This window comes from Ovis aries, unplaced genomic scaffold (assembly GCF_016772045.2).
Source record: "Ovis aries strain OAR_USU_Benz2616 breed Rambouillet unplaced genomic scaffold, ARS-UI_Ramb_v3.0 scaffold_87, whole genome shotgun sequence".
NCBI classification, from domain to species: domain Eukaryota; kingdom Metazoa; phylum Chordata; class Mammalia; order Artiodactyla; family Bovidae; genus Ovis; species Ovis aries.
In genome coordinates, this window is record NW_024599828.1 from 556,752 (window position 1) to 581,175 (window position 24,424).

General features: G+C 42.5%; 1 protein-coding gene and 1 pseudogene across 1 annotated transcript in view; both read right to left on the reverse strand.

Annotated features, from left to right (window-relative positions):
• PAG3 (pregnancy-associated glycoprotein 3) overlaps positions 1 to 24,424 on the reverse strand; it is a 928,325-nt gene that overhangs the window by 184,381 nt on the left and 719,520 nt on the right.
• Positions 13,857 to 23,714, reverse strand: LOC105614259 (pregnancy-associated glycoprotein 1-like; annotated as a pseudogene).

Sequence of the window (24,424 nt, forward strand, 5' to 3'; positions counted from 1 at the left end):
AGAAGGAACGAATTCACTTTCACGCATTGGAGAAGGAAATGGCAGCCCATACCACTGTTCTTGCCTGGAGAATCCCAGGGATGGGGGAGCCTGGTGGGCTGCCATCTATGGAGACTCACAGAGTCAGACACGACTAAAATGACTTAGCGGCAGCATCAGGTCTTCATTGCTGCTCAAGACTTCTATATTGTCAGCAAGGAAGGACTACTCTGTAATCGCAGTGCACTGGCTTTTCAATCCTGTGCTTCTCTTAATGTAGATCACAGGCCCTAGGTCACGCAGGCTCAGTAGCTGTGGGTCACTAGCTTAGTTGCCCTGAAGCATTTGAAATCTTCCCAAACCAGGTCTCAAACGCACATGTTAAGACTGGATCTAAAGTGAAAACACTCTGGAAGGAATTTGAAATAACTCACTATTACTTAAAACTTAGCACCATGGCCTATTTATGAGGAGACTGATAGAGGATTGCCCCTGCTTCAGGCAATCCTCCTGAGATCAGGACTGATTGAGGTTCCCATCCCAAGGGTTCCTACAGGATCATGAATCTCTCCTTTCATGTGGCTTTGTTCTTGCTTCAGTTTCTGAATCCCACGCTAGAGCAAAGCTTCCAGAGGGCAGGGCTGTCACTTGACTCACTTCTAAGTATACATCAGTAGATACTGTCTCATTCAGACCCTAATGTCAAGACAAGACTAACACAAAGATCAGTTATTCTGACTCTTAGGTTACAAGTTCAACGACTATAATCAAAACCTAAATAACATTGTCTTAAATACAATACAACTTCAATTCTCTGTCATATAATGTTAGTACAGGTCTCTCCACAGAGATGAGGGTCCACTTCTTTCTTGTCACATCTTATACCTGTGCTGCTTACCTTTGTTCTAACATGGCTACTCCAGCTCCTGTCATTATATCTGCATTCCAGCTAGCGGGACAGAAAATAATACTTCCATTTGGAAGTGACATATCAACTCTACTCAAATTCCACTTGCCAAAGTATCTTCCATGGTCATGGCAACCTGGGGGTGATGGGCACATAGAAGGGCAGGGGAATATGATCCTACCACAGAACATTCATGATGAGTAATAAGGGCCACCACCCTTCATTCATGTCTCTGTAATTCATTCTTTTTTGGTTCTCCCCACACAGCTCTCAGTCTGCTTTACCCTGCAGATATGAATATGGATGGGGTTATAAGAGAGGACATGGCCCAGGCTGTACAATATGGAGAAAACAAGAAAGGAAAGAAGATAAGAAAGTATAAAAATCAAAAATCAGAAGGAAAGCATGCTTATAATCATAATTTTGCATTTATACATCTTAGGTATAATGGCTGATGAATCTATTTATAAAATGAAAAATTAGAGAAATGTAAAAGATAAATATATTCACTAAACTGAACAAAATAATAAGGCTATATCATATTAAACACATAGTAGTATCAGGATTACATTTGGATGCACATTGCAAAAAACTAAAACAATTATAACTTTAGCAAGATAAACTTGATTTTTCTCTCCCTCTGAAACAAAGCTGGGGGTGGGCCACCAGAGCTAGGGTTGTATCCATCTCCAAGGTTACATGATTGTCCAATAAATCTGCAGTACTTCCAGTCATCACAACTAATATCCAGATATCAGTTGAGAAGAAAGTAAGGAAGGGAAGAGTCCCATCTCTCAGCTAAATCAGCTCCTTGAATGCAGTCTTCCAAGAAATCCCTCTTACAGATCTTCTTGCCTCTCTAAGTCACCAGTCATGACTAAGGCACGGGTGTATAGGAAGGGCAGTCCTGTAGCTACTGGGCTCATGGCTATATAACAAACTATTTTCAGTTTTGAAAGAGAAGCAGAGAATTGATCATTTTGTAGGTAGCCTGCAGCACCTGCCTTAAAGAACAACAACAACAACAAAATGAATGGAATAGGCTGAACGGTTGGCCACAGTGTCGGAACCAGGAAAAAGGAACAGCAATGAGAAACAGCTAGATGGATCTGAACTGTACTCCAGAAAATAGAGGTAGACTGGTCAGTAGAAATCTTCTAAGAAATGAAGTGAGGATTACACATACCACATAACCCAAGTTGTTTTGAAAACTGCTTTTCTGACTCAGGCCCCAAATCTCTCTCAATTTTTCAGCTTCTAAATATCTTGTCTTTGTTACCTCACATTCTGACCTATCTGTTTCAACTCCTTATTTTTGTTGACATCACTTCTCCAATAGTCCACCAGCATTACAAGATCCAGTATTGAAAACTTAGCAACACTTTCTAGAAGTGGGTAGAAACGCAATGACTATTTCTAACTTAGTGTTTGTTTGTCCTGATCAAGGTCTTTTGAAAAGACTGAAATGGCAAGAATTATGGAGATCTCACATTTCCTCTAAAATCCCAACCAAGAATGTGACTTCCTTGGACCTGGAGGAGATGCGTTCACTTTTGTTATCCACAGGTTTTAGCAGAACAAGTCCCCTGTATATAAACAAGTTACACTTGAAAGGTGGGTTCAAGAATTCCAATTTCTTCATAAATCCAGCAAAGATACTTAGGTAGCCAACTAAGACAATTGGCTATATATTACTCTAGTTTAATAGCTTTATGATACTTTTCACACAAATAATACATAAAAAAACACACAAACAATTAAAGAAACATTTTAAATTTGTGTACCGGGATAGGTCATGGAAACCCACTCCAGTATTCTTGCCTGGAGAATCCCCATGGCAAGAGGAGCCTGGCGGACTGCAGTCCATATGCTGATAATTCAGACACAGCTGAGCAACTAAGCACACCTTTAACAATAGAATAGTAGTAGCATCTATATTACCACTGCACTTATGCTTCCTTTCAGACAGTATAGGCTTGAAATAAAAGTCCTGCACTATTGTACTCCATACAGTTCTGTACAGTAAAGTACACAAATGCACACCAACTTGTCTTGGATGTGCCCACGACAATGTGTGTCATATCTGTGAATTAACTGATGTGATTGCACATGCAAATGCACTTTTACATGTTTGAAAGTTTTCAGCTTGAACGTTTGTATGTAACAAACTTGCTACACAGGTTTTCAGTGAATGTATGTAGTGAAGGAACAAGAGAGGAGAGTAAGGAGCTGCCCATTCTTTCCCTTTTTGCGTATATTATGGCCACTCTGAATAGGAATTTCTTTGGGTGTAATTGAGGCCCGGTATATGGGAACATGACTGCAAGTGACAGAGGACCAAGATCCCAGGAGGTAGGACAAGAGCTGTGCTTGGTTGAAAAGAGCCAAGGGTGAGAAATAGGAGGAAACAAGTTTTCACCAGTTTATGTGAAAGACACGGCAAATATCATCCGGCTTTGTGTGTAGTGATTGAGCTGTGGTTTAGAGGAGCAGTCCCTGTTGCCCAGGATGAGCAAGAGAGGAGACTGTACCGTGAAAATCAAACATGTATGTCTAGTATTGTCTATGTATGTCAAGTATGTCTAGTATTGAAGAGATATAAGTCCTGTCAATTTATCTGCTCCTTCCTGGGCAGAATTAGTGTTGTAAAAGTGGGAAGGTCTGCACTATGCTAGCACCTTCTTCTTCTGTCCAGTGAACATTGATTTCTAATGCCATTTCCTTATAAACAGAAGTGTACTTTGTATGATTGAAGTCATCTAAATAACTGTTCCTTATAAACTTTTGGTGCTCTTCTGTGCCCAGGCACATGGGGCCCTGGAGCATGGCAGGCTCTGTTTCAGCTTCACAGTGCAGTGTATGGGTATCTGCTGTCATCTGAGGCCTGGGTTGTATCTCAGTCTGGGTTCACATCTGAGAGGTTAACTCTATTTGGGTTTAACTCTATTATCTTGCTCTTTATCTTCAGTTTTTCCCATGTTCTTTCTTCCCATGTCTCTTTTAATCCCTGACTTCTTTGTGACTGAGTAGTTTTTGTGATTTCCTTTTATAGACTTTGTCACTTTATTAACTGTAACTTTTTTAAAGTAGTTTTAAGATCCATGGTATGCATCATTAACTTTCCAGTCTATCATTATTAATTATGATAATTATTAATAATTATTAAGTTATCTATTTATTTATCATTTCTTTGGCTGTGTTGGTCTTAGTGTGACATGCTGGTAGGGACTCTTTATTTGAGGAGGGCAAGCTCAGTACTTGCAGTTTGTAAACTCTATTTGAGACATGCAGGCCTAGTTGCTCAGTGGCATGTAGAATTTTATTCCTCTGGCAAAGAAACAAACCGGCATCCCCTGCATTGCAAAACAGATCTTTAAGTACTGGACCACTGGAAACTCACTATAATTACCTTTTAATACATATTACATGTTGATCATTTGGCTACTGTTCTTTCATTCTATATATCCAGATTTCCCCTTCCTTTTAAATTCCTTCTGAATTGAGATCTTTTATAAAACATTTATTAATTGGTCTATTGGTGGTGATGCAGTCTTATAATTGCTGTATGTCTGAGAAAGAATTTTATCTTGTTTTTGATATGTATTTTTCTTGGGTGTGGAATTGTGAGTCAATTCTATTTCTCTCAGCACTCTAAGAAGTGGTGCCAGTGTCCTCTGGCTAACATTGCTTCCTATGCCTAATCTGCTGTCATTCCCATTTTTTGTTCTGCTGTGTCTGTTTTTCCTTCTGGTTACATTTCTTTGGTTGATTGTTTTAAGCAATGAATTATGATGTGCCTCAGTATAGTTGTCATACTTCTTGTCCTTGAGTTACTTGAGCTTCTGTGTTTGTGGGTTTAAAACTTTCATCATATCTGGAGATTTTTCAGCCAGTAATTATGAAGTTTTTTCTCTATTCTCCTGTCTCTAACTTCCTGTTGGATTCTATCTACATATATTGTAGTATTCTTAAAGTTGTTTCAAAGTTCTGTGATGGACAATTAATTTTTCCCCACATTTTTTTCCATTACTATTTTCCATGTCTCTATTTAACATACTCAATATTCTTCAGCTTCATGAATATAAGGATTATTGGTGTAGTAAGCATTTTAATGTCCTTCCTTGCTAATTATGTAATGTACATTTTTAACTGTGCTTTTACTAATTGATTTTTCCATCCTTATGGATATTTTCTTGCTTCTTTGGACATCTGGAATTTTTTTCTTTTTAAAATTATTTATCTTAATTTGAGGATAACTACTTTACAATATACTGATGGAACTAGGACATCACTGAAAGTGACAGAGGACCAAGATTCCAGGACGGGGCACAAGAGCCACGGTTGGTTGAAACGAGCCAGAAGTGTAAAAGAGGAGGAAACCATTTTCACTGGTGTATGTGAAAGACTTGACAAATATCATCTGGATTTGTTTGCAGTGATTGAGCATGTTTTTACCAATTGATTTTCCCCTCATTTTGGATATTTTCTTGCTTCTTTGGACATCTGGAACTTTTTTCTTTTTAAATTTATATATCTTAGTTAGAGGATAATTATTTTACAATATTGTGAAGGAACTAGGACAAATATTTTCACAATTTATATGGAAATTTTAAATTGGATGTTGAATGTGGTCATTTTTACCCTTTGGATGCTGAATGTTTTTTAATTATTATAAATTACTCTTGGCACTGTTTGCAAACATTGTTAATTTCTTGGAAACATTCGTACTTTTTGAAGGCTTGCTGTTCAGTTTTTTTTAAGCTGAGACAAGACTTTAGACCAGGTTTATTATTCCCCACTAGCATGGCAACCCACTCTAGTGTTCTTACCTGGAGAATTCCCGGGATGGTGGAGCCTGGTGGGCTGCCATCAATGGGGTCGCACAGAGTCGGACACGACTGAAGTGACTTAGCAGCAGCAGCAGCAAGGCAATATTGTCTTCAAGGCCCTATGTATGCCATGGGAATTATGAATAATTTCCACTCTGGTGGGTGAGGACACAACTAGACTTGGCTCAATTTGAGGCTCAAGGGTTGTTCCCTATAATTCTTACCATTACTATCAAATCTCCACTGAAAAATTGAGGGATATCATCTTTACCTTCCCCTCTATCTGTGTAGTTTCCTCCTGTGAACTCTTAATTATCTAGAGTCTCAAATCTCTATTCTTGGGGAGACAGTTTGTCTCTGCCTAGATACCCCTTTCATGTATATGTTGGAAAATATTTCTAGGGTTGGGGCAATTGTAGAACTCACCTTGCTGGCTCCCCTCCCTCCTACCCCAGGAATCCATTGTTACTGCCAGATGTTTGATGTAAAAAACTACTCTTTCATTTATCTTTCTATTTTGGAGTTGTTTGTGACAAGAGGATAAATGTATCCTTTGTTCCTCTATGCCTGCAATCAAAACTCACTGAATGCCTTGTGAATGCTAGTCACTGACTTCTGTGCATGGGTGCAGACTTGATTTGGGATAATTGTTGGGGCCTTGGGAGCCCCAGTCTTGCTGGAGAAACATGCCAATTACAAATAGTATTTGCTATGGTGTCTGTTGAATTCAGTTCAGTCGCTCAGTCCTGTCCAACTCTTTGTAACCCCATGGACTGCAGCACGCCAGGCATCCCTGTCCTTCACCAACTTCAGAAGCTTGCTCAAACTCATGTCCATCAAGTCAGTGATGCCATCCAACCATATCCTCTGTAGTCCTCTTCTCCTCCTGCCTTCAATCTTTCTCAGCAACACGGTGTTTCCTAATAGTCTGATCTTTAAAACAGTTGGCCAAAGTATTGGAGCTTCAGGTTCAGATTCAGAGCTTCCATTGAATATACAGGATTGATTTCCTTTAGCATTGACTGGTTGGATCTCCTTGCAGTCCAAGGGTTTCTCAAGAGCCTTGTCCAACACCTCAGTTCAAAAGCTACAATTTTTCTTTCTTTCTTTTTTTTTTTAAAGCAACAATTTTTCATCGCTCACCACTCCTTATGGCGTAGCTGTCACATCCATACATGACAACAGGAAAAATCAGAGCTTTGATTATACTGAACTCTTTTAGCAAAGTAATGTCTCTGCTTTTAAAAATGCTGTCTAGGTTTGTCATAGCTTTCCTTCAAACAAGCAAGCATTTTTAATTTCATGACTGCAGTCATCTTCTGCAGTGATTTTAGAGCCCCCCAAAATGAAGTCTCTCACTGTTTCCATTGTTTCTCCATCTATTTGTTATGAAGTGATGGGACCAAATGCCATGATATTAATTTTCTGAATGGGGAGTTTGAGCCAGATGTTTCACTCTCCTCTTTCACTTTCATCAAGAGGCTATTTAGTTCCTCTTCACTTTCTGCCATGAGGGTGGTGTCATCTGATTATATACAGTTATTGATATTTCTCCCGGATATCTTCATTCCAGTTATTGCTTCATCCAGTTGGGCCTTTCTCGTGATGTACTCTGCATATAAGTTAAGTAATCAGGGTGACAATATACAGCCTTGACATACTCCTTTCCTGATTTGGAACCAGTCTCTTGTTCCATGTTCAGTTCTTGCTGTTGCTTCCTGACCTGCATACAGATATCTCAGAAGACAGAAAAGATGGTCGGGTATTCCAATCTCTGTAAGTTTTCCACAGTTTGTTGTAATCCACACAGTCAAAGGCTTTTGCAAATTTGATGAAGCAGAGGTAGGTGTTTTTCTGCAATTCTCTTGCTTTTTCTATGAACCAGCAGATGTTGGCAGTTTGATCTCTGGTTCCTCTGCCTTTTCTAAATCCATCTTGAACATCTGGAGTTTCACAGTACATGTACTGTTGAAGACTCGCTTGGATAAATTACTTTGGTAGCATGTGAGATGAGTGCAACTGTGTGGGAGATGTACATTCTCTGAAATCGCCTTTCTTTTGGATTGCAATGAATATGACTTTTCCAGTCCTGTGGCCACTGCTGCATTTTCAAAATTTGCTAGTATACTGAGTGCAACAGTTTAACAGCATCATCTATAAAACCTTGAATAACTCAACTGCAATTCCATCACCTCCACTTGCTTTCTCCTAGTGATGCTTGTAAAGGCCCATTCGATGTGCATCTCAGGCTAGCTCCACATGAGTGATCACACTTTCATAGTTATCTAGGTCATTAATGTTTCTTTTGTACAGTTATTTGTATCCTTTTAACCTCTTTTTAATATCTTCTGATTCTGTTAGGTCCATATCATTTCTGTCCTTTATTGTGCCCATCTTTGTATGTAATATTCCCCCCCCCCCATCTCTAATTTTCTTGAAGAGAGCTCTGGTTTTGCCATTCTGTTGTTTTCCTCTATTTCTTTGCACTGATAACTTAGGAAGGTTTCTTTAAAATCTCTCCTTGCTTTTCTTTGGCACTCTGCTTTCAGATGGGTATGTCTTTCTTTTCTCCTTTCCGTCCTGCTTCTGTTCTTCTGTAAGTTATTTGTAAGGCCTTCTTAGACAACCTTTTGCATTTCTTCTTCTTAGGGATGGTCTTGATATGGTATGTACAGATCACAAAATCAAATATTATGGCATCCCATCCCATTACTTCATGGCAAATACATGGAGAAACAATGAAAGAAAACAGTGACAAGCTTTGTTTTCCTGGGTTCCAAAATCACTGGAGATAGTGACTGCAGCTGTAAAAAAAGAGATGCTGATCCTTGGAAAATAAAGCTATGAAAAACCTAGACAGCATACTAAAAAGCAGAGACATTGTTTAAAAGCAAAGCTCTGTATCGTGAAAACTATGATTTTGCCAGAAGTTGTGATGGATGTGAGAGTTGGACCATAAAGAAACGTAAGCACCAAGGACTGATGCTTTTAAGCTGTGATGTTGGACAAGACTCTTGAGAGTCCCTTGGACTGCAAGGAGATCCAACCAGTCCACCCTAAATGAAATAAGTCCTGAATATTTTTTGGAAGGACCAATGCTGAAACTCAACTTTCAATACTTTAGCCACCTGATGGGAAGAATCAACTTATTAGAAAAGACCCTGATGCCGGGAAAGATTAAAGGCAGGAGGTAAAGGAGAAGACAGAAGATAAAATTGTTGGGTGGCATCACCAACTTGATGAACATGAGTTTGAGCAAGCCCTGGAAGTTGGTGATGGACAGGGAAGCCTGGTGTGCTGCACCCCATGACATAGCAAGAAGTTAGCATGATACAGCAAGTTCACTGAACTGATATACAGAGGACAATCAGGGAGCAGGCAGAAGTCTTTGGGAAAGAGGAAGGAACAGTTCCTGAATAGCGACCATGTTAGGTTGGTAGGCCTTTTCAAGCAAGGGAAGCTGTAGGGAAGCAATTCTATGCCAAATTGAGAGAATGGTAAGAGAAAGGCAGGGTGGTAGTGCTGGGATTCCCCAGGGGACAATATCCCTGTTCTACTAAACCTTATCAATGCTCAATATTGTTAGGTGATTGGAAATATGAGTTTTGTTTTGGTAGTTGTAGAACAACATTTAATGCAAAGACTGATACTGAAGACAAAGCTCCAACATTTAGGCCACATGATGTGAAGACCCAGCTCATTGGAAGAGACCCTGATGCTGGGAAACATTGTTGGCAGAAGGAGAGGTATCAAAAGGATGAGACAATGAAACGGTGTCCCCTACTCAATGGACATGAGTTTGAGGAAACTCCAAAAAGAGTGAAAGACAAGAAAGCCTGTTTTTCTGCCATACATGTAATCAGAAAGTGTCAGAGAAGACTTAGCAACTGAACAATACCAATGAGGACACAGGGTCCAGTGAAGCCTCTGGCCCTGATGGAAGTAGAGAAACATTTAGGTGGAAGGGGAAGCTTCCCATCCTCTGGTACAAGTCCTTGAATCCAAGGCAAGGAGCACGAGATTTTGAATGTGTTACCAAATACTGTATTCTAAAAAAAACAAAGCTGTCTCCTGCAGAAGTGGGAGCTTTGACTGAGTTTGTTCTCTAGATTTTACTGATGGATGTGGAAGGGATCTGGAGTGGGCTAAGTTTGCAAAAACCAGGTGACCAGCTCCTCAAGGCCAGGCTTATGTTAAACATTCTGCACTAGGTGGAAAATGATTCCAGAGGAAAAGTGTCCAGTCTAGAGTGTACATACCAATGTATCAGATTGCAGCAGATCACTTCAATATTGTTTTGAGGTAAGCGAGAAATGAACGATAGGTGGTTTGCTTTTGTCAATTCCTCTGGATAGTTAGATGACTAAATGTCTGGTTCCTTAAATGCATAGTTGGAATCATGCTTGGGAAAGCAAACTAGACCATGTACACATATTTTCTGATAAACAGCAGGCATAGGCAGGTTTCTAAGGCTACTGTAGGTATTTTCACCATGAGGGTCCATATGGGGACAGTTTAATTTAACAGGCTGAGATTGGACTGTGCAGGTTGCCATAGTTGTTGCTATGACGTGTAGCCATAACAGCTACTTGTTTGCCTTGCTGGAGATGTGGGAAACCGAAAAGAGATGAAAAGCCTTTCAACTCTTGCAGTTGATTTCAGGCTAGAATTAGTTGGCAAGGAAAGGCTAACTGGTAAGGCTAAGAAAGGGAGTAACCTGAGACAATAATCATTAGGTCTTGTGGGACTCCAGAAAACAGAAGCATCTTCTCAGTCAGAGTTCTGTGTTATGGTTCAGAAATAGATGCCATATGGACTGAATCAGTATTTAACTCTGAGGATGGCAGGCATAACCTCTAAACATATGATTTCCTTCTCCCCAGGTGGCAAAATAATTCATATTTGTTCCAGAGTCAGGAAACCAGAAAGCCCTCTCAGGGCTACCTGCTCTTTGCAGGCACGTATGCAATCTTAAAGGTTTAAGTATCACCTTGGTGCCTATTTTCCAGATGAGAAATCTGAGTTTAAGGGACTTGATCAAGGTCATAGCTAAGTATGTGAAACGCCAGAACAAACCTAGGATCAGTTCAGTTCAGTCGCTCAGTCATGTCCGACTCTTTGCGACCCTGTGAATCGCAGCATGCCAGGCCTCGCCATCTGTCATCAACCTGCGGAGTTCACTCAAACTCATGTCCATTGAGTCGGTGATGCCATCCAGCCATCTCATCCTCTGTCATCCCATTCTCCTCCTGCCCTAAATCCCTCCCAGCATCAGGGTTTTCCAATGAGTCAACTCTTTGCATGAGGTGGCCAAACTATTGGAGTTTCAGCTTTACCATGATGGACTGGTTGGATACGTTTGCAGTCCCAGGAACTCACAAGAGTCTTCTCCAACACCACAGTTCAAAATCACCAATTCTTTGGCACTCAGCTTTCTTCACAGTCCAACTCTCACATCCATACATGACCACAGGAAAAACCATAGCCTTGACTAGATGGACCTTTGTTGGCAAAGTGATATCTCTGCTTTTCAATATGCTATCTAGGTTGGTCATAACTTTCCTTCCAAGGAGTAAGCGTCTTTTAATTTCATGGCTGCAATCACCATCTGCAGTGATTTTGGAGCCCCCCAAAATAAAGCCTGACACTTTTCCCACTGTTTCCCCATCTATTTCCCATGAAGTGATGGGACCAGATGCCATGGTCTTAGTTTTCTGAATGTTGATCTTTAAGCCAACTTTTTCACTCTCCTCTTTCACTTACATCAACTCTCTTTTTAGGTCCTATTCACTTTCTGCCATAATGATGGTGTCATCTGCATATCTGAGGTTATTGATATTTCTCCTGGCTATCTTGATTCCATCTTGTGCTTCTTCCAGCACAGCATATCTTATGATGTACTTTGCATGTAGGTTAAATAAATAGGGTGACAATATACACCCTTGACACACTCCTTTTCTTCTTTGGAACCAGTCTGTTGTTCTTTACCAAGTTTTAACTGTTGTTTCCTGACCTGCATACAGGTTTCTCAAGAGGCAGGTCAGGTGGTATGGTATTCCCATTTCTTTCAGAATTTTCCACAGTTTATTTGATCCACACAGTCAAAGGCTTTGTCATAGTCAATAAAGAGGAAAGAGATATTTTTTCTGGAACTCTCTTGCTTTTTCGATGATCTAGCCAATGTTGGTAATTTGATCTCTGGGTCCTCTGCCTTTTCTGAAACCAGCCTGAACATCTGGAAGCTTACAGTTCACGTACTGCTGAAGGCTGGTTTGGAGAATTTTGAGCATTGCTTTACTAGCGTGTGAGATGAGTGCAATTTTGCGGAAGTTTGAGCATTCTTTGGCATTACCTTTCTTTGGGATTGGAATGAAAACTGACTTTTTCCAGTCCTGTGGCCACTGCTGAGTTTCCAAATTTGCTGGCATATTGAGTTCAGTGCTTTGACGGCATCATCTTTCAGGATTTGAGATAGCGCAATTGGAATTCCATCACCTTCACTATCTTTGTTCGGAGTGATACTTCCTAAGGCCCATTTGACATCACATTCCAGGATGTCTAGCTCTAGGTGAGAGATCACACCACCATGTTTATCTATGTCATGAAGCTCTTTTTTGTACAGTTCTTCTTGATTGCAGCCCCCAAATTAAAAGACACTTGCTCCTTGGAAGTAATAAAAGCTATGAAAATCTGTACAGTGTATTAAAAAGCAAAGACTCACTTTGCTACAGAGGTCTGCAGTGTCAAAGCTATGATTTTTTCAGTAATCATGTACAGATGAGCCATCTGGACCACATGAAAGGGTAAATGTCAAAAAATTGAGCTTTTGAACTGTGGTGCTTGAGAAAATTCTTGAGAGTCCCTTATAAAGCAAGGAGACAAACCAGTCAATCTGAAAGGAAATCAACCTCTGATCCTTGCGGTCTTTCTGAGGCATGCACTAAGGGGTCCAGGTGGAAAGAACAGATGCTTCCACTGCAAAGGTGCTTAACCATGGCAGCTCGAAGCAAATAGTTTGTAGCTCCATCCCTGGAGGAAACTCAGAAAGGCTGAAGGCTCTGTGTACCCTGGGTCCCGTGATACATGCATTGCATACTCCCCAGCAGCATTGGAGGCCAAGGAAGGGGCATTCTGGGCCCTGGAGGAGGGAGATGGCTCAGGGATCCACTGAGACCACCACTTACCAAGAGGGACTGAAAAGTCATATGTGGCAGAGAGCTGGTGGCTGGGGTGTGGGAACAAGAGGGAACCAGCTCTGCATGAAGTATCTCACCCAAAATCCCAGTAATATGCCCAGTAATACGATCATCTGAGATGGGATGAAGAGAGTCTATTTCATTACCCCTTGTAATTCCTCTGAATGAGGAGGTGGTGGAGTTTGTGGGTCATCACAAACTCTTCCATGGCCTAGACAGTCTCCCAGTCTCCATCCGTGGGGCTGTCTCTCCCCAGCTTCAGTCATGTAGTTCTGGAGGAAATTGACAATCATGTGTGCTGCTTTGTCAGGTTCAATGACCATGTAAAGCCAATCATAGGACCACATGGCCCTGCCAGGATGGCTGTTCTTGGACTGTACATGTGAACTGAGGTGGGTCATTCAGGGAACACCCTTTAACTCTAATGGCTCCGAGCTTCTTTCTTTACTAGGAGACACCTTCAGGATATAAAACCCTAGGACAGGTAGCTTAGACTCCCTCACTAGGTGTAGAAGCCTTAATGAAGAAAGTTGTCAGGCTAAGACCATCAAAGAAGTGGGAAGAGAAAGACCGAGGGTGAGAAAGAGAGAACTGATAACTTCTGATTTCTTGGGTCCAGTCACTGAGATCTTTGCATTTGCTCTGAGTCTTGTGTCCTGGATTCCCAGAATCATTTCAATGAGTCTCCCTTTTCCTTGAAGCCAGTTGGAGTAGGTCTCCTCTCAATTTTGATTCAGACTTGGTTCTAGATACTTCACTCCCAATCACAAACAGGGGCAACCATTTGTTTCGGCACCATTAAGAGTGAAACCCTTTATTCTTTACTGAGAATAGGGTGAGCAGACCATCAAACACAGTTTGCCAGCATCCTGGGAGGCAGTGCCCAAAGTGTGAGTGAATGTGTGTTAGCAGCGTCCTTACTGATTCCTGAAGGACTCCAAGTATTTACACTGCCTGTGCCAGGCCAAACCTGTCATTTCCTTGATTAAAGACTGAGAAATACATCCTCAGGAAGATGTCACCCAGGACCCAGGTCTCTGTAGATGGACTCACAGTGTTCTCTTGAAAGGTGGGAAAGCAGTGGCCTCTAGAATCCTGGGGGAGTAAGAGACACACACCAGTTAGCATGAGCCCTTACCAGTGACTCCCCCCAGTATCCAGACCCAACACGAAACTTTCTATTATTTCCCTCTTTTGATAAATATCAAGGGGTTTTCTCAGCAGCATGATATATGAGAGTTCATCCAAAACCAAAGAGGGCCAAGACACGAGGTTGCTATGAGGAAGGGTGTGGTGAGTGGAGGATTGGGAGTTGGAGATACAGAGGAATGAAAAACAACAAAGTCCTACTGTAGAGAGTAAGGAACTATATTCAAATTTCAGTGATAAACCACATGAAAAATAATAATGGAATATATATTTTTTATATGTATAACTGAGTCACACTGCTGTGCAGCAGAACTTAACGCAACACTGAAAATTAGCCACACTTCAGTAAAATTTTTTCGAAAAGAACAAGTGTGTCCATAGCTCTCCTCATTCCCTGTTCCTTTCCTTCTGACTCCTGCTCCTTGTTTTCCCTGCAGAGAATGCTGGTTCTCCTCTTGCATCGCACAATCCACACTTAATTAAAAAGCTTATTTTTTGTTGGATTATAGCTGATTAACAGTATTCTGAGTTTCAGGAGGACAGTCAAAGGACTCAACCGCATGTATCCAGGTATCTTGGTCTCAAAGACACTGCTCCCATGCAGGCTGTCAAATAACAGAGTGGAGTTCCCTGTGCTATACGCAACTTGTTTTTGGTTATCCATCTTAAATAGAGCAGTGCCCACAACACTTTATTGAAGACTTAACTCTAGAACTCTGCAAAGCCTCCTTTAGCCCACACTCACTCTCTTCAGCCACTCTAGGCTTGGTTGGGTAAAGTACTCTTGTTCCCCATCCCCACTGGTCAGTCCATAGACCTTCTCACTCCCAGTAAGTCCCCAGAGCCACAGTGCAGACCACCTTGAGATGTAATTTGCATGGAATCCAGTGCAGTTTTGCCTAGAACCAAGCAACCCTCCATATGGTTTAATGAGTTTGTGGTTTTAGAATTCCTGAAATTCACTTCCTTCCTCAAAGCCTTCCTAGAGTCCATCAGCCTGCTCTGAACTCCTGCTGGGAGCTGCCATGAAGCCTCCACCCAGTGCCAGGGCTGAGCAGTCACAGTGAACTCTTTATTAACATTGGCATCCATCCTCCCCACAGAGGGGTCTGGTACCCCAACTCACAAAGGATGCACCTGGCTGGAGCAAGGGGAAGATGCAGCCAAGAACTAGGCTGACCACGTAATTTATCACCCAAATCAGGAAAACTTTGAGAAGGGAAGGGAGCCTGTTAACTTATGCTGGGACATCACACTGGGACTGTCCCCAGCCAGTCTCCTTGTAACATGGCATATTTCAGGGAATGCTAGAGCTGAATTTCATGTTCATGCACCTAAGGGTTCAGATTGAATTGAAGCTCTTTGAGGACTGAGGACCTCAGTGTTTCCCTCTCCCTGACTCCCACCATGCCATATGGTGAGACCTCTCCACATTTATTTCAAGAAGTTCAGTGTCCCACATGGCCCTTTACTCTCAAGTGATTGGTTTAGTGTGAGACACTGGCTCACAGGGCTCAGCATCATCTGTAGTGGTTTGACATGGCCTCCAGAGGGTGTGCTCCTCTGAGCAGCAACCCAAGGGTTCCTTCAAGCTCCAGTTTGAGAACCAACCCTCAGTATTGTCCCCTCACCTTGAGAATGTAGCCTCAAGCTGGCACTGGGTAGTTGATGCCATTGATGGTGAAGATAATAGAGGGCAGAGTATTGACCACAGAACAATAAACGTAGTGCTGTTAGAGAGAGAGGGTGAGAGGTTGGTCCTGGTTATCCTTGTTGTGTGTGGAGACTGGGAGTGACCCTGAGGCATGACCCTTCACCTTGGAACCCCGTGGCTTGGAGCCGATGAGATTCTGTATGGTATCGGCCAGAGTTTCTGGGCCTTTGATGCATGTTGCCCCGATGTCAACAACGGCCTTGCAGCCTCCAGAACAAGCAATAACCTTTCTTTTCAAGAAGATGCTGAGAGACGAAGAAAGCGGCCATCAGGGTCACTCTGAGCCTCCCCAGACTTGTCCCCTTCCTGACTGTTTCCTAAATAGCCCTTCGTCTCTCGCTCATTTTCCTTTGCTCTCGACACAGCACATTTCTTGACATCCTCAAATGCAGTACTTGAATACACCAGGATGTTTTGTACCGTGACACAAGCTGGTCTTCCTTCCTAGAAGACTCCACTCCACTTTGACTAGCAAATTTCTTCTCATCTTCCAGATTCCACATCAACTGTATTGTTTTCGGGAAGACTTACCCCTGGTATTTATCAGTCTCCTGTCTTGGTCACTCCCTGTAGACCCTTCCTTATGTCTTCTGCTGCTGCTGCTGCTAACTCACTTCAGTCTTGTCTGACTCTGAGCGACCTCATAGAGGGCAGCCCACCAGGCTCTGCTGTCCCTGGGATTGTCCAGGCAAGAGACTGAAGTGGGTTGCCAGTGCCTTCTCCTCTTCATGTCTAGCATGTAGCAAAGTCAAAATTCACTATGTGGGTGAGTCACTGAGTTTACATCTGCCTTCTTAGATGTGAGGGCGAGTTTTATTCTCCTTGCCTCCCTCAAGTGCCTGGCACACAGTGGATGCTCAATACTTGTCTGTTCAATGAGTGAATGAAGACTCAGAAAACAATAAGAAACATCCAGAGAGTTGTATCTTGTGGGGAACAAATAACGGGTCGCACACAGAATGAAGATGGAGATTTGCAGGGACAGTAGATTCTCATAGTAGGGGGAGAGACACCTCTGGGAGAAGGTGTCTCCCAGCACTGCTCCTACGACCACGTCAGACCCTGAGACCCTGGCCAGGAAGTACATGACTAGCTCACAGAAACTCCAAAGGGCAGGTGAGCTTTTGTCTGAGGGTATGACACAGAATCGTATCAATTACGCCTCTTGTCCTCAGGTCACTCCTAGATCTCACCTTCCTGATTCTCTTTAATAGCCCCTGTTCCACTGTGTGCCCAAGAACTTGGCATGTCTATTTTTTAGTTGCTTTCACGTCTTAAGACTGCAGCCAATCTCTCTCCACTGCTGGGTAGTTGCTCCCTAAGAAGACTAGTTTTCCCCATTTTCTCAGGACTGTCCCTGTTTTTTAACTGACATTTATCTGTCCTGAGAACTTCCCATGTCCTAGGTAGCCCTGGACAGTTGGTCATCTTATCATAACTCTGTTCTTGATGGAGATATTCTCCCTGATCCTCTGTTCACCACACTGTAGAGTCCTCTAACCATGATAACCACCGCAAAGGGCAGTGGGTGTAGCCTTCTCAGAGCTACACAGACCTCTCTGGTGCCTTTTAGGACTGTGGTCAGAGCCAGACTCAGAAGGCCTGGGGATTATGAACGCATGGGTTGCTTGTGTATATATGTGCTTGTGTCTTTGTTTGTATGTGTGTTTGCATGTGTCTCTGTGTGTAGTTGTGTGTCTCTGACTAGCTATGCATGTTTTTATATGTCTCTGTGTAGGTTTACATGTGTCTGCTTGTGTGTTTCCATGTGTCTGTGTGTCTGTCTCTGTCGTTGAAGGTGGTGTATATGTCTGTGTGACTGTGTGTCTGAGAATGCATTTGTGTGTGTCTGCCTGTGTCCACATACAGTAGTGGGAGCATCACTTAGGTTGACACTCAGAGGGAGAGGCTTACCGGTCTGTGCATACAATCCAGTCAACCTCTTGGATCAATGGTACCCAGCTGAGCTCTCCCTTGTAGTAGTGGTGGTCCACCCCACCAAACATCACCACACTGCCCTCCCACTTGTCTCTGTAGAGAGAACTGAGGGTGGGACCCTTGGAGGACAGAAACAACAGCACTGTCTGAGAGCTGTGCTTGTCCAACCATCAACGTCCTAATAATATCCCCATGTACAGATGCAGAAATAGCATCTAGAAGAGATAGAGATCCAGACTGAGGTCTTTTACTGTCTCATCTGTGGCACAGAGGAGGTTAAAAGCTGAATCACTTGTCTGAGCTCCACCCACTATGTCTTCTGAAGAAGCCCTGGACCTCCTGTGACCTGAGTGCTCAAACACCCTCAGAGGACATGGTGCTGAAGTATTTGGCTTTCCCATTGTCCATCTTGTCATTTTTCAGGAAAATCAAGGCCTGGGAGTTCTAAGGCTGTGGGTTCAGTTCACCCAGAGTTGGCTCCACTGGCCTGTGACCTCCACTGTCCAAAGGGCCCCACACTCAGAAGGAACCCCAACTCTGCTCTCCCTGTATTGAAATGCCTAACATTTCTTGAACAAGGCGTCCCACACTTTTGTGTCTCACACTTTCATTTCTCACTGGCTTTGCAAATTGGGGAGCTGATATAGGGGTCTCTTTTAAATGCTAATGAGGAAGGAAAGATGTCCACCATCCTTCTCCTTCCTTCCTTATCAAACTCATAAGCAAATCGTATTGCTTTTTCCTCCATCTCCTTTCTTGTTGCCTTCCATTAGCCTCCCTCATAACTCACATAGCTACATGAAGTTACCGGTCTTGAGCCCAGGAGTAGGGTTGTATTCCAATAAAATTTTATTTATAAAATCCAGCGGTGAAGCCAGGTAGGGCCCTGGGGCCATAGTCATCCTTGGTTCTATTACTCTCAGGATACTTCGTTATCAAGTGTTCTATAATTTTTGTGCAACTGAGAGCATCTTACAGCTAATTTGGAGAAAGCAATTGTCCATCTCAGACTTACTTGCTCAAGCAGAAAGCAAAAACAGGCTCAGAAGTGGTACCTTCATTCTTCAGCTTGTCAAAGATGGGGATGGCTCCAGAGAAGGATATATTCGGATAGTTCAAGCCCAGGACACCATCAAATCGTTTGCCCTCAAACTCGTTCTGCCATGCTTAGACAAAATGGCTGGTCAGTACTTACAAGGTCCCCAGTCTGTGGGAGAGAAGAGTGTTCCCACTTACGATACATGAAGTGGAGTTAGGACTGGGCTGGGGTGCATTGCCATTAGATCCTTAGAGAATAATTGAGGCTGGGCTCTGTCTTTGAACGAACAGAGTTGGTTAGAGCAAGGTGGAAGGGGAACTTGGGTTCCATTTGAGAGAGGCTGTGAATTTTAAAACATCTGCCCCTCTGAAAAACACCACCTGAGTGAGTCAAATTGGCCTCGTGGCTTCTGTCCAAGTGGGGCAACCAAGAGTCAGGCCAGGTCTCACTAATGCCACCTTATGGATAAAAATGTCGAGAATAAGAGAGCCTTCTCTTTGGCATCACTGTGACCCAATGACAGGAATGGACTGTATTCTCTGTTATGTACTGTGGATTGTACATCTGTCCAAGAAGACAAGCCAAAAACACAATCTTGCTTGCAGGGTTCTATGAAATTACTGCCTGGGGTATTCACTTTTGGGCATATGTGTATATTTCTGTGAGTGTGTATGAGAAAGAGAGAGAGGCAAATCACTCAAGTATTTTGGGGGAGGCAGGCCATAGGTTTATTAGACTCTCAAGTGTCCTCTAGAGTGAGAACTCATTTACCAGGCCCCTTGACTTCTGAGGCCTCCAGTTTCCCACTCTGGATACCTGAAGCCCTTGACTTCCACCTGGGTCCCCAGATCAGTTTTATCCTGTCCCCAAACACCCCACAGCAATTTCAGTCCTGAAAAGCCAGCGTAACTCCACCTTTCCAACATGTATGCTCTCAGCAAGGCCCTTGCGGTCTGGACCTCAGTTGCCTCATATGTCTCATGAGCTAATCAGAGTAACTGCTGTGTGGGGTTGTTGCAGAATTAAACCAGTTATCACCTGAAAATGGCTGAAACAGTCTATGAATATAAATATGGGTGCTTTTTTACTGTCTTCTTGCTCCCAACAAAATGAATCTTGAACTGCTCATGGGCAGAAGGGCTGCAAGTCCACACCTCAAGACACTCTGTTTGTTAGCTAATCCATTTACTCGTGTGTCACCATGGGCACTGCTTCGCCAGGGACAGGATCCTGTGGGTAAGACGACCAATATCTATGGGAGTTAGGCCAGGCAAGGTCCTGCCAAATGGTACTGCATCAGTTTTGCAAGCAGGGATCACTCCATATCCCGTCCTGACTCAGCTTCTCTTTACATATTACCCAAATAGTGTCATAAGCAAGAAATCCCTTCATGCTCCAAGATCCATAGGCGATCTTGAAGGTCTTTTGGGTAGGCTGGAAGGTGGAAGACTTGTAATATCTGAACCTAACTTGTGTAGCTGCAGACTCAAGAGATGAGTGTCATCAGGTGCCAAGGTTGGAAAAAGGGCAGCAGGGCAAGTGAAGGATGGTCCAGGTACGGGGTGTGTGTACTCACAACAGGCTGGACTGGGGCAAAAGAGGGAGGGCACACACAAGTCAGATGAGCTTGTGTCAAAGATAACCTGCAATTCCTGAGAGGGTGTTCCAATGGTGATTTTACCTATGTATAGCATCTATATGGAGAAGGAGAGAGTGGGTTAGTGCAGAACTGGTTACCGTCTGTTTCCACACTGATGTCTCCCTCTGGTTCATATATCTTTGAGATCATTTTCCAATCATTGTGAAGCTCACAGCCTTTTTGTCACAGAGGTGATTGCATTTTATTTTATTTTTTTCCTCTGCTACATTGTATGCAGGATATTGATTCTATGACCAGGCATAGAAATGGTACCTCTTGCATTGTAAGCGCATAACCACTGGACCTCCAGGAACGTTGGACACCCAGGGAAGTCCTGGTGCCTTCATTTGAGAAATTCTGTAGTCTTTTCAAATGCAGCCTTAGCACCCCCTTCTCCAGGAGAAACTTCTTGATCAACCCCAGGCACTAACACTAAACTGAGACCACATTTGAGCAACACCACACAAGTGACCCTTTCACTTGACATGTATTTACTGTTTCCCTATCTCTCAGGCTGACATGGGTATTCTTGAAGACAAATAAGCCCTTTTTCTAATCTAAAAACAGTAAGCATTGTGTTAGATTCTTATGGCCTTACACGGAATACGGGTTCAGTAACTTTTTCCTGCAATGGTTCTTGCATCTGTGGAAACTGAATTCCTCTGCCTGGTTATTCACAATTGCTTTGCAGTTGGTTCTACCTTCAGATCAGAGATGGTTCATTCTTCATCTGTAACTAGACTTCTTGACTCCCTTAGATCAGAAGGAGCTGCTGCTGCTGCAGCTAAATCACTTCAGTCGTGTCCAATTCTGTGCAACCCCATAAACAGCAACCCACCATGCTCCACCATCCCTGGAATTTTCCTGGCAAGAACACTTGAGTGGGTTGCCATTTCCTTCTCCAATTCAGGCAAGTGAAAGTGAAAGTGAAGTTGCTCAGTCGTGTCCAACTCTTAGCTACCCCATGGACTGCAGCCTACCAGGCTTCCCCATTTTGGGGGTTTTCCAGGCAAGAGTACTGTAGTGGGTCATCATTGCCTTCTGCTCAGAAGGAACAATCTCCCTCAAACTAATGACATATCTTTGACATAGAAATGGATGTTTCCTGCCACCTGGTAATTTCTGGGCCCAGTCATCAAAACCAACAGTTGAGGATGAGAGTGCATTCTCCTTTGCGTAGGGCCCCTTTTGCTCACTGTTTCTGCCTCCTGCAGTATCCCCAACCCCAACATCACACGTGGCATCTCCAGATGAGCCCCAGTGCTAGGCTAGAGCATCAGGTGGTGCTGGGGAGTACCATCCTCTCAAAACACTCACATCCATGATGTTCCTCAAGGGGTGAATATCTTAGATATATTCTTTCACCGAACTTTTGAGAAAGAAAACAAAAAAGATGCTACAATTAGCTATCAGTTTTAAGATATAACTGTCTTAGTAATGGCACTGTACTTTTCACTCATTTTTATGAGTTACCTTATTATAAGAATTTTATGCATAATCCATGGCAAAGACATAGGTTTGAATAAAGATTCTCTTCTGTAATTTTGGGTAAGCCATATAACCATGTGTGGTCTCTCTCAGTCTCCCCTTCGGTATAATGGTGGAATATAATGATTCAAACCCTTCAAATATGATATCTTGTGGATAAGGGAAGTGATGGATATAAGGTGCCTGATAAATAGGAAGTCTCAACAATGACAACCACTAGCGTTGCTGTTGCCACCCCACTGTACCCTGGTCACAGAAGCTCAGGGAAAAAGGTAGAAGGGGGATTCCTATCCTCTTTTACAAGGGAGGAATTTGAAATGCAAGAGGCTTGTGAATGGCTGTGGTCACATTACTTGTCAGATATAAAACAGTGTATAAATAGCTCTCCCCAACTTTCTCCAAGTTGAAAGAGAAGGAGAGTTAAAGGAAGAATCCAGGAGATAGGGCACAAGTTCAGGAAATGTAGAAGAGTAAAAGAAAAGTTAAAAGAAAACACCACAGAGAGGAATACACTCAGACTTCCAAAGGGATGGAGAGATAAATGATAGTGATACAGAGATGCAGACATAGAGATATACACATGGAAGTAAAGAGGGAACAAAGAATATGCTAAATAAAACCTAGAAAAGTGCTATTCCCCAGGGCCACACCTACATCTGCATTGACTGTGCACTCAACAATTGCAAGGAGTTCCAGTTTCAATAGGTCATGTCATGACTGGACCCCAGAGTTGTGCAACTATGCAAATCTACACCAAGAATCTTGGGTCCCACAGTTCCTATAGCAAGGTACTTATCAATATTTAAGGGCTGAACTTTAAGATTGTCAGGGAAATACTGCATTCCATTCTAAACTTGATGAGTAGAATAATAATCAGATGAAAAGAAAAGTCACAGAAAGGAAGATGATGTGACTTACAGTCTCCATACTTACATGACTCTGCAATCTGAGAAGGCCACCAGGTCGAGGAGCACAAGCCACTTCATGCTTCTTTCCTGGCTCCAAGCACTCAGGGAAGTTCAGGTTCTTAGCATGTAGTGGTGACTGGGAGCCGCTAGTAATATATATGCTCTAACATGCCCTAGTTTAGCCCTTTAGGCCAATAATAGGTCTGAAAAATCACAAGTTCTCAATAAAATCTTTATCATCATCAGTGTCCTTGGTGAGTGGATTTTGAAGCTTCACAGAATACAGAGAATTGAACTGTAATCTCTTCCTTGAAGGATGGCTGGAAATTCATACTGATCTGCATGGTCATCTCAGAAAATGGATAACCTTGCCTAGTTGGAAAAAATACTGTTAAGAACATGATAAAAATTGATATTAAGGGCCATGCTCAACATTCTTGGTTTCATGTCATCTTCCTAGCCACTTCATGAGATATGCATTGCTGTCTTCATTGGCGAGGATATTGCTAGGAAGATAAGTTGTCAAATGGCAAAGCGAAGACTTCAGGGACAGCCCAGGGACATACAACTGGCTTTAGGTAATGGGTCTGATGGCAGACATCACGGGTGCCTATGATGCCAGGCTGCATCAAAGATTTAGGGCAGAGCAGTACTTCAATTGCGTGGTTTCAATTTTGGAACAAATGTCATATGCATGCAAAAGATAATTTATAGCATGCAACAAACATAAAAGGAAGAACTGGGTGTTAGGTTCTGGGTTAAAGACTTCAAAGTCAAAGTTGATAAAGACAAAGTAGTCTTTATCTTAAGAGACCTAGCAGTCTAGTTCTCACAAAGTCCTGGCCCCAGCAGGCAGAGATATGATACCAGGACTAGGTGGCCATGTTAAACCCTGGGCCACACAGGCCTTACCACTGGGAGCAGCCATTCCTCCACTTCACCCATTCTGGAAAGCAGGCCAGTTGGCCATGTTTTCAAGAGAATTCAAAGTTTGGATATTTATGTATAATCTACTTATTTTAATGTTAGCAACTAATTTTTTTCCCAAAAAACAGTGGGAATGAAATCTCCACAGAGATGTGCTGGAATCAGGCTTCAGTCTCTGCAGGTTTTTATTTCTCACCTAGAGTTGGGAGTGCACTGGGGTCAGAGAGAAATTTAATTCATGTTGGTTGATTTACGAAGAGACTGAATGCATACTGAACATGTGTATTTCCTTTCTATTTATAAAGAAAGATCACCAGGGACATACAAACCAACAGAATTTAACTGCTGAAGACAAATGGATATATATCAGAAATGATTTCCCCCTAGGGTCTATGTAATGAAAAATTTTGTCTGCCAAACCAAACATACAAAAAATAATTTTGAAATGTCTTCCCAACCAAAAAAGACAAAACTACTGTGGCAGTCAAAGTAATGACAATCATGTTTAATGACTCAGCCAACCCTCCAGGGCCTATTCTTACATGAAATCTATCCATGGCTATCCTTTGAATACAATAGGAACCTCTCCTTTGGCCAGGTGTGTTTAGATGGGGCACTGTGACTTAATCCTCATTTTTGCATGTTGTTTAAATTCAGTTCTGGTGGTTAAATCCCAACAGGGGGAATGTGACATCACTGACAAATGACACA